This window comes from Anabrus simplex, chromosome 1, assembly GCF_040414725.1.
Source record: "Anabrus simplex isolate iqAnaSimp1 chromosome 1, ASM4041472v1, whole genome shotgun sequence".
Lineage (NCBI taxonomy): Eukaryota > Metazoa > Arthropoda > Insecta > Orthoptera > Tettigoniidae > Anabrus > Anabrus simplex.
This window is the reverse complement of record NC_090265.1, coordinates 760,612,299-760,622,049: the sequence shown is the minus strand read 5'-3', so window position 1 is coordinate 760,622,049 and position 9,751 is coordinate 760,612,299. Positions and strand designations below refer to the sequence as shown.

At 43.4% G+C, this 9,751-nt stretch overlaps 1 pseudogene; it reads left to right on the top strand.

Annotated features, from left to right (window-relative positions):
- The window catches only part of LOC137497197 (large subunit ribosomal RNA), a 3,440-nt pseudogene extending 1,977 nt beyond the window's left edge, over positions 1 to 1,463 (top strand).
- The last annotated feature ends 8,288 nt before the right edge of the window (positions 1,464 to 9,751 follow it).

The following is a 9,751-nucleotide window of genomic DNA, read 5'->3' as shown; positions in this document are numbered from 1 at the left end:
TCCTATTCCGGAACCCGGCAGCGGAACCGTAACAAGTCGGGCCCCTCGAATGAGTAGCTCGTCGGGGTAACCCAAAAGGACCCGGAGACGCAGTCGGGAGATCGGGGAAGCGTTTTCTTTTCTGCATGAGCGTTCTAGTTCCCTGGAATCCTCTAGCAGGGAGATAGGGTTTGGAACGCGAAGAGCACCGCAGTTGCGGCGGTGTCCCGATCTTCCCCTCGGACCTTGAAAATCCAGGAGAGGGCCACGTGGAGGTGTCTCGCCGGCTCGTACCCATATCCGCAGCAGGTCTCCAAGGTGAAGAGCCTCTAGTCGATAGACTAATGTAGGTAAGGGAAGTCGGCAAATTGGATCCGTAACTTCGGGATAAGGATTGGCTCTGAGGATCGGGGCGTGTCGGGCTTGGTAGGGAAGTGGGTCTGCGCTAACGTGCCGGGCCTGGGCGAGGCGAGAGCGCGGGTGTCGGCATCCGTCGTCACTTCAACGCTGGATCCGAGCTCGGTCCCCTGCCTTGGCCTCCCACGGATCTTCCTTGCTGCGAGGCCGCGGTCTGCCTTGTGGCGTCGCAGTCTCCTCTCGGAGGTTGCAGCCACGGGCGCGCGGATTCTCTTCGGCCGCCATTCAACGGTCGGCTCAGAACTGGCACGGACCAGGGGAATCCGACTGTCTAATTAAAACAAAGCATTGCGATGGCCCAAGCGGGTGTTGACGCAATGTGATTTCTGCCCAGTGCTCTGAATGTCAACGTGAAGGAATTCAAGCAAGCGCGGGTAAACGGCGGGAGTAACTATGACTCTCTTCTATAGGTCATAGATCTCGGGGAGGCTCGTCGTTTGAGGTGTCGGGCATTTAAGTCCTAGTATCCGAGATGAAGCGTTCGTTATTTGCTCATTCCCACTGTCCCTATCTACTATCTAGCGAAACCACTGCCAAGGGAACGGGCTTGGGAGAATTAGCGGGGAAAGAAGACCCTGTTGAGCTTGACTCTAGTCTGGCATTGTAAGGAGACATGAGAGGTGTAGCATAAGTGGGAGATGGCAACATCGCCGGTGAAATACCACTACTTTCATCGTTTCTTTACTTACTCGGTTGGGCGGAGCGCGTGCGTCACCGGCTTTCAGCCCTGGCGTCACGGTGTTCTCGAGCCAAGCGTGTTAAGGATGCGTCGTGCTCGCGGACCCTCGTCCGTCGTGTCGTCGTCGTGCGTCTGGGATTCCCAGGGAGTTTTTCATTTTCCCTTTCTGATTTTACTGCCATCTACCAACCGCCGTGGATATTTGCATTTCAGTAATTTTATCTCAAACATTAAGTTTCGCCAGAAATGAGAAGTAGCATTTCACAATGGTAGTCTAAAGATATTTATTTATTTATTTATTTATTTATTTATATATTTATTTATTTATTTATTTATTTATTTATTTATTTATTTATTAAAGGAGCCTCAACACTGCGGTCATCTCTGTTCACGTCAAAGCAACCTGCGACTGGATTGATAGATTAGAGGAGTTCGGATTTGCCAAGAAAACGAGAGAAATAATAAAACTAACGCTGAGAGACACCGCAAAGTTCTTAGGGGAAAACTCTGATCCGTTTGAAATAAAGACAAGTGTCAGAGAAGAAGATGAATTATCGTTATCCCAATCCTCTTCAAATAAAGGTCGATTCACACATCTCCGGGACGTGACGGCGCTCTCCGTGTCCGTATCCGTCCTTTGCGACATGAATATTTCACGTCTGTTCTCACATTTCAGTTCCGTGCAGTTCCGCGCAGTTATAAGTCGGCAAACAAATGAGTTTTTTTTGTGATGATGAACAGTTAATGATAGCTATAATTTTGGATGAAGAGGAGAAAGAGCAGAAGAAACAGTGGGTTTATCTTATATGGAAACGCAGGGGTTGGGAAGGAGAGATTTCTGCTCTATTTAAGTGCTTAAAGGACGACGTAAAATTTCACGGATATACTACATTTGCTTTTAATTACTTGAAAAATTAAATAAATGAAATCGTTGATTAATTTTAATACCCCTGACTTTATAGGTTGGGAGCAGAAAGTGCCTTGCAGCGCCAAAGTCGGTGCCTTTATATAGACAGACTGATTTCCTTAATTTTAAAAGCAAAAAATGTTAGTTAACTACCTTCAGCTTCCATTTTCTCGCCAATGTCGTCCCATATACGCTTCTTCAAACCACTATCTATATATTTCGAATCAGCTAAATTATATAGAAAAAAGTGTACCTTCCCCTTTAAACAATCATCGTCATGACTAATTCAATCAGCAGTTCGTCCTTCATTTCGGGAGGTAAAGAAAAGTTCAAACGTACACAGATAATCTCAGTACTCGAAGAAAGCAGAGAACCAGGAAGGCGGGAAGAGAGAATTCACGTCCGTGAAAACAAGAAAATATCGGTGGCCAGCGAATACGTTTTGCCGGCACGGATCACGGAAAAGCACTGAAGGTCACGGCGAATGACGTCAACGGAAGTGTTGGAACTCATCCCTTCGTCTACATGCACGGAAGATGCCGTCACGTCACGGAAAGCGCCGTCACGTCCCGGAGATGTGTGAATCGACCTTTATCGTTATCCCAATCCTCTTCAAAATCGTACCGGAAAAAAATAATTAAAACCTGGGAAGGAGCTCTGAAATTGGAAGGAATCATTGGAATAGACCTGGGGAAGAAATCAAGTGTTAAAATTTGACGATGACATTGCCGTCTTATCCCGAAACCGAGAAGACGCCCAAAAGATGCTGCAGTCTCTGCTGAAAAGGCGGAATGTATGGAGTACAAACACTAAAGTGAGAGGAGGTAAAACGTGCGAAGATTAAGAGTACATAGGACTTCAAATACCAGGGTGAATGTATCCGATGCAACGGACTGGATGAAGAGGCAAAGCGAGGCAAGAGCTAGAAAATTAGATCCGTCGTACAAGCCAACACAGAACAAGTATAACAAACGGGCAATATCTTACAAAGCAAAATCCGACGTTATAACTCAGTAATTAAACCGGAAGGATTGTACGCTTCAGAGGGCCTTATTTTTAATTTAAAGAAGTAGTGATGCAAGAACTGGAGAAGAAGAAGAAAGGGAAGATTCTGAGGAAAATTCTGGAACTGTAGAATACTACTAATGGGGCTTGGGAGAAAAGGAGAAATGAGGAGCTCTAAAAGTAAACTGAAAAAATCTTTGACACAACGCAGATATCAAGGCTGAAATTCTACGCACACCTAGCAAGAATGGATGACAAACGGCAGACCAAAATGATCTTCACATACCTCATGGGGTTAAAGGCCATCTCCAAGAGGGTAGAAGAGGTCAAGAGAGATGAGGAAGAAGTTGGAATTACACTAGAGATTACCCACAATAGAAGACAGTTCAGAAGAACAATCGACAATCTAAAATCATTTGAGCAGAAAAACGGATAACTTGCGAAGAGGAAGAAGGGTGAGAAGCGACAGAAGGGTAAGTCCATAGTTGGCCAAATTGAGAAAGAATCAAACGCCGTTAAATAATGCGTATCAAATCCAATTGAACTATTGACTTTTGTTTGCTATTTGATTTACGTCGCACAGACACAGATAGGTCTTATGGCAGAGATGGGATAGGAAAGGCCTATGAATAGGAAGGGATCGGCCGTGGCCTTAATTAAGGTACAGTTTTTCTGGTGTGAAAATGGGAAACCACGGAAAACCATCTTCAGGGCTGCCGACGGTGTGGTTCGAACCCACTATCTACCGGATACAAGCTCACAAAATTGTACTAATTAAATGAAAGTCCGACACTTCTCCACGTCATAACAGAGCCTCGGAGTATGGGAGTCATTATTTCGCGGATGCTGTAGGTAAATCTTATAACTTCCAAAATGTTACGAATTATTCTTACAGAACTTACCTTAAAATTAGACGTACGGTAGACTACGCAGTCGCAGATAATATTATGTTTGACAAATTGGATAGAGTTTAAATGAGCATATTTGGAAACCTGATTTAAGAACAGCAGTAATAATAAATAATCATGCAAGAATTTAGCATGATTCATTTTCAGTTGTGATTTATAATTTACATTGCGATTGTTGAGGTACTACAGTACTTACTTGCTAATTTTGACGATTTTTAGGTCTTAATTATATGTGTGTTAGTCTGGACTTTCTGTATATTGTAGCAACTGGCGATGAATACTGGGTTTGCCAATTCACACACGAAACAAAAACAGAACCCCATGGTGGGGAAACATTCCGACCACCCACCACTGAGAAAATCGAAGGTCAAGTAATGGGCGAACAATGGAGATGTCCGCCACCACATTCCGGCTTCTGTTCGCGCAAAAATGCAGAAGTATAGCAGGAATGTATTCAGTCATCAATCATACAGTCCAGAGCTTGCACCGCCTTGACTGTCCGGCTCCATGACTACATGGTTACCATGCTGGCCTTTGGTCACAGGGGTCCAGGGTTCGATTCCCAGCAGGGTCGGGAATTTTAACCATCATTGGTTAACTTCTCTGGCACGGGGTCTGGGTGTATGTGTTGTCTTCATCATCATTTCATCCTCATCACTCGCCTACGGGAGCCAAATCAAAAGACCTGCACCTGGCGAACCGAACACGTCCTGGGATCTCCCGGCACTAAAAGCCATACGCCATTTCATTTTTTTACCACCTTGACTTTCACCTCTTCGGAACACTGAATAAATTCCTAGCAGATCAACAGTCCCGTTCAAGTGAAGAAGTGTAAATAAGCGGTGTTCAAGGTAAGTAGTAGGCCAATAGCGGTTCTAAGTCACTGGTGTCAGCATTCTTTCTGCTGAGGCAGCACTCGAGATCATTGACCCCAACAAAGGTCATTGACCCCAAGACGTCATAACCACGTGACTGTGACGTTACATCGTTTGTAAACAACGGCACGTGCTTGGCCACGTGCTTGTTGACAGCTGTCAACTTGAGCTGTCATCTTGGCGGACCCTAACCTCACTTTTTCGGACATGTGAATATCGCTAATCTCACTGCTGCTATCATAACAGGGCCTAACCTTATTGTTGCCACCTTATGCATGTAGGGGCAACAATTTAAAATCCACGTGCTTTTGACAGCTTTAAAGATGACAGGTCCTAACCACGTGGGCGCAGATTTTTTAACAAGTCAACGTCGCTAACCTCAGTGCTATAATATTGACAGGGTATAAACTCTCTGTGGCCAACTTAATGACGTAGAGGGCGCGGAATTTAAAATCCACGTCCTAGTGACAAGTGCCATCTTAACAGGTTCTATTAACGTGGGCGCGGATTTTCTACAAGTAAACCTGGATAACATTACCGCTACAACCTTAACAAATCCTAACCTCACTGCTACCGCCTTAAGAATGTAGGGAGTGTGGAATTTGAAAATGTGACAGGTATTAATTAGTATAAGTGTGGGTTCGGCGGCCTCCACCTCCGCAGGCCCTCCGCAGAGGCCCCCTCCTGCCCAGGAAAATTTGAATTTTGGCGGTAGATTTGAATTTTGGAGCGAGATTTGAATTTGTAAACAAAGCCACGTGCTTTTGGACAGCTGTCATCCGACAACAACGCATCGCTAACCTCAGTGCTTTCATCTCGCCGGGCCTAAACTCAGTGCTGCCAACTAAATCTCACTAGCGCGAGATTTGAATTGGTAAACAAAGCCAAGTGCTTTCTTGACAGCCACGTGCTTTTTACAGCTGTCATCCGAAAACAACGCTTCGCTATCCTCAGTGCTGCCATCTTGACGGGCCTAAACCTCAGTGCTGTTATCTTTACGGCACTAAACCTAACTAGCGCGATATTTGGATTTGTAACCAAAGCCACGTGTTTTTCGACAGCCACGTACATTTTTGACAGCTGCCATCGCCGTCTTGCATCACTAACCGCAGTCCTGCTATCTTAACGGCACAAAACCTCAACAACAACGCATCGCTAACCTCAATGCTGCACTCTTTATGGTACTAAACCTTATAGACACGTGGTGGAGGTGGTGGGCAATTTCCACGTGCTTTTTTTGACAGCTGCTATCTTGCATCGCAAACCTCAGTGATACACTCTTTACCTACTACCTTTGAAATGTGGTGGCGGGCAATTTCCCCTTCGCATTTTTGACAGCTGTCATCCGCCATATTGCATCGCTAACCTTATTGCTGCCCCCTTTTGCTACTTACCTTTGAAATGTGGTGGCGGCCAATTTGAAAAATTCCGCATGCTTTTTGAAAGCAACCATCTTTAATCAACAGAGCACCGTGCTGCTACCTTTAGCTACTAAATTTGAAATGTGGTGGCGGGCAATTTTCACGTGCTTTTTTGACAGCTGTCATCCGCCATCCTGCATCGCTAACCTTAGTGCTGCCCTCTTTAGCTACTTACCTTTGAAATGTGGTGGCGGACAATTTGAAAAATTACACATGCTTTTTGACAACAGCCATCTTTAATCAACAGAGCACTTTGCTGCTATCTATAGCTACTTCCTTTGAAATGTGGTGGCGGCAATTTCCACGTGACAGCTGTCCGATAATTTGAAAACCTCAGTGCTGATATCTTTAAGGAACTGCGGGTTATTTGGCAAATCCACGTGGTTTTTGACAGCTGTCATTAACCATCTTGCATCGCTTACCGTAGTGCTGCTATCTTTACGGTACTAAACCTTATCGTGGTGGTGGTGGGAAATTTAAAAACTACATGCTTTTTTGACAATTGACATCTTTAATCAAGAGAGCACCGTGCTGCTATCTTTGCAGCACTGCGGGAAATTTAAGAAATTCCATCAGCCTTCATCCGCCATCTTTAATTAACAAAGCATCGTGCGGCTATCTTTAGCTATATACATTTAATATATGGTGGCGGCAATTTGAAATTCCATCCAGCTGCTATCTTTAATCAACAGAGCACCGTGCTGCTATCTTTAGCTACTACTTTTGAATTGTGGTGGCGGATAATTTGAAAAATTCCGTTAGCTATCATCATTAAACAGTATAAATTTTAATGCTTTTGCGAACCTAACCTCTCATCTACCATCTTGAAGTAGACTATATTTAGTTTACAACAAGATGCCCCTCCCGACACTAATTAATACTTAGAGGTTACCACACAAGGTGGCGGCGGCTATTATAGCCGCCTCCTCATCTTCCGCCTCCTCTACCTCCTACCCCTCTGTCAAGGCATAGGTTTATCGATTATGCATTGCTAAGGCGTCAGAATGCAGCGATAATATGATTGTGCATGTTTAGACTTTGGATTACAAAGGAAACATAACAAGACTAAAGTCGAACACTGTACTCGATGTTGTTAACTTCAACATGTGATTAGAACATTGATTGATGTGTTGAGAACACTAAATAAGTGATCAAGACTAGAATCGAACACTGTACTCGATACAACATGTGTTTAGAACATGTCAGACGATACCTTTGTTCTAAGAAGATTAGATTGAAACATAACATGACTAGAATCGAACACTGTACTCGTTGTTGTTACATTCAACATGTGATTATAACATTGATTGATGCGTTCAAAACACTAAATAAGTGATCAAGCCTAGAATCGAACACTGTACTCGATGTTGTTAACTTAAACATGTGATTAGAACATTGTTGATGTGTTCAAAACACTAAATAAGTGATCAAGACTAGAATCGAGCCCTGTACTCGATATAACATCTGTTTAGAACATGTTTAGAACTTTGTTCTAAGAAGATTAGATTGAAACATAACAAGACGAGAATCGAACACTGCACTCAATGTCGTTAACCCCAACTTGTGATCAGAAGATTGACGGATGTATTCAGAACACTACATAAGTGATTAAGACTAGAATCGAACACTGTACTCGATACAACATGTGTTTAGAACATGTTAGGGGATACCTTTGTTCTATTCAGATCAGATTGAAACATAACAAGACTAGAATCGAACACGTACTCGATGTTGTTAACTTCAACCTGTGATCAGAACATTGTTTGATGTGTTCAGAGCAAAAGTACAACTTCAACGATTTGCCTAGTGCGAAAATAAAAACTACAGAAGAAACCATACTGCGTAGTTACCTCGCTCAGTAAGCGATATATCAGGCATACAACTTCAAATGATTTGCCTTGTCTTGTGCGAAAATCAAAAACCATACTGCTTATCTAACACGCTCCGTTACACATACCGCACTGCTAAGACGCTTAGTGATTGCAAATACACGGGTTATTGACTAGAACACTGATATATGCCATGCGAAAATCAAAAAGCATACTGCGTAGCCAACTCGCTCGGTCTCTCGCTTAGTAACTGCAAATACGGGTTATCGACTAGAACGCTGATATACGCATACACGTCACTCTTTTTCGAAAGACATGGACAAGAATGTTGCGAGATACTACACCTCAGATACTTAGATGTTTAAAAAAGACAGGATGAAGAAATAATAAATCATAAATTGTTTGTATGCATGTTGTCTCCTCTCAGTTGTAAGACCAAATAGACGCAGTACTGTGAGTTTCTGCTACGGCTTGCTTAAACGTGAACGGAAGTGGCATGTTATCTCAGCAAATCCTGGCAACTTATTACCTTTTGCCGTCAGGAAGGGCTTCCGACCAGATCCTTATCTTTCTTGTAATTACACGTTATCAGGAAGACTGACGATCGCGCAGGAAAGGGCTAGCAGCAGCTAGCCATACCCTAGCATTTGCTAATTTTAGGGTTGCTGACAGTGGGGTTCGAACCCGCTATCTCTATGTCTTATTCACATACATGATAGAAGTACCGGTAGTGAGAATGATTGCGGGTACAAAATGTTGATGGTGATTCATCTGTCGGATGGGGCATTAAGCCTTGTGCACGTTTTTCCGACAGGAGTAGCCTATGTGCCGACACCGGGTTTTTCCCTCTCCCTACCGTCGTATATCACATCCTCGGGGAGGTGGTAGTATACAATTTCTAATAACTAAAGTTTATACTAAAAGCCTGCATTAAATTCTATAAGGGTAAGGGCATATAACCCTGTTGACGGTGACTGATATGTCGGATGGGGACGTTAAGCCTTGTGCAGGCTCCTTCGACAGGAGTATTCAATGTGCCGGCACCGGGTTTTACTAGGACATCCGGTTATAAAACTCGCTACGACAGATTTATCTCACTTCATATCGCGTATACATCCTGGTTTTGCGTTAGGAAGGGCATCCGGCTTGTAAAACAAATTATTGCTGTGCAGGAATGGTAGAAAGGAAGCAGCTGTGAATTTAGTTAAGGTACAGCCCCAGCATTTGCTTGGTGTAAAATTAGCAGAGATGTAAAACAGATTCTTGCGATATAAAACTCTGATCCTTGCGTTAAGATAGGCATCCGGCTGTAAAACTGATTCTTGCGATTTAAAACTCAGATTCTTGCGTGAGAAAGGGCAATTAGTCTTAAAAAAGATTCTTGCGATTTAAAATATTAGTTCTTGCGTCAAGAAAAGCATCCAGCTCTAAAACCCCGATTCTCGCGTTACGAAGGGCATCTGGTTATAAAACAGATTCTTGCGACTTAAAAGCACGGTCCTTTGACGTTAGGAAGGGCAACTGGTCAGAAAACACTGGTTTATGACGTAAGACGCTAGATACTGCAATTTATAACCTTAGTTCTTGCGTCAAGAAAAGCATCCGACTGTAAAACAGATTCTTGCGAGTTAAAATCTTAGTTCTTGCGTAAGAAGGGCATCTAGCAGTAAAATAATTGTTTGTGATGTGAGACACAAGATACTGCAATTTAAAATCTTATTTTTTGCAACA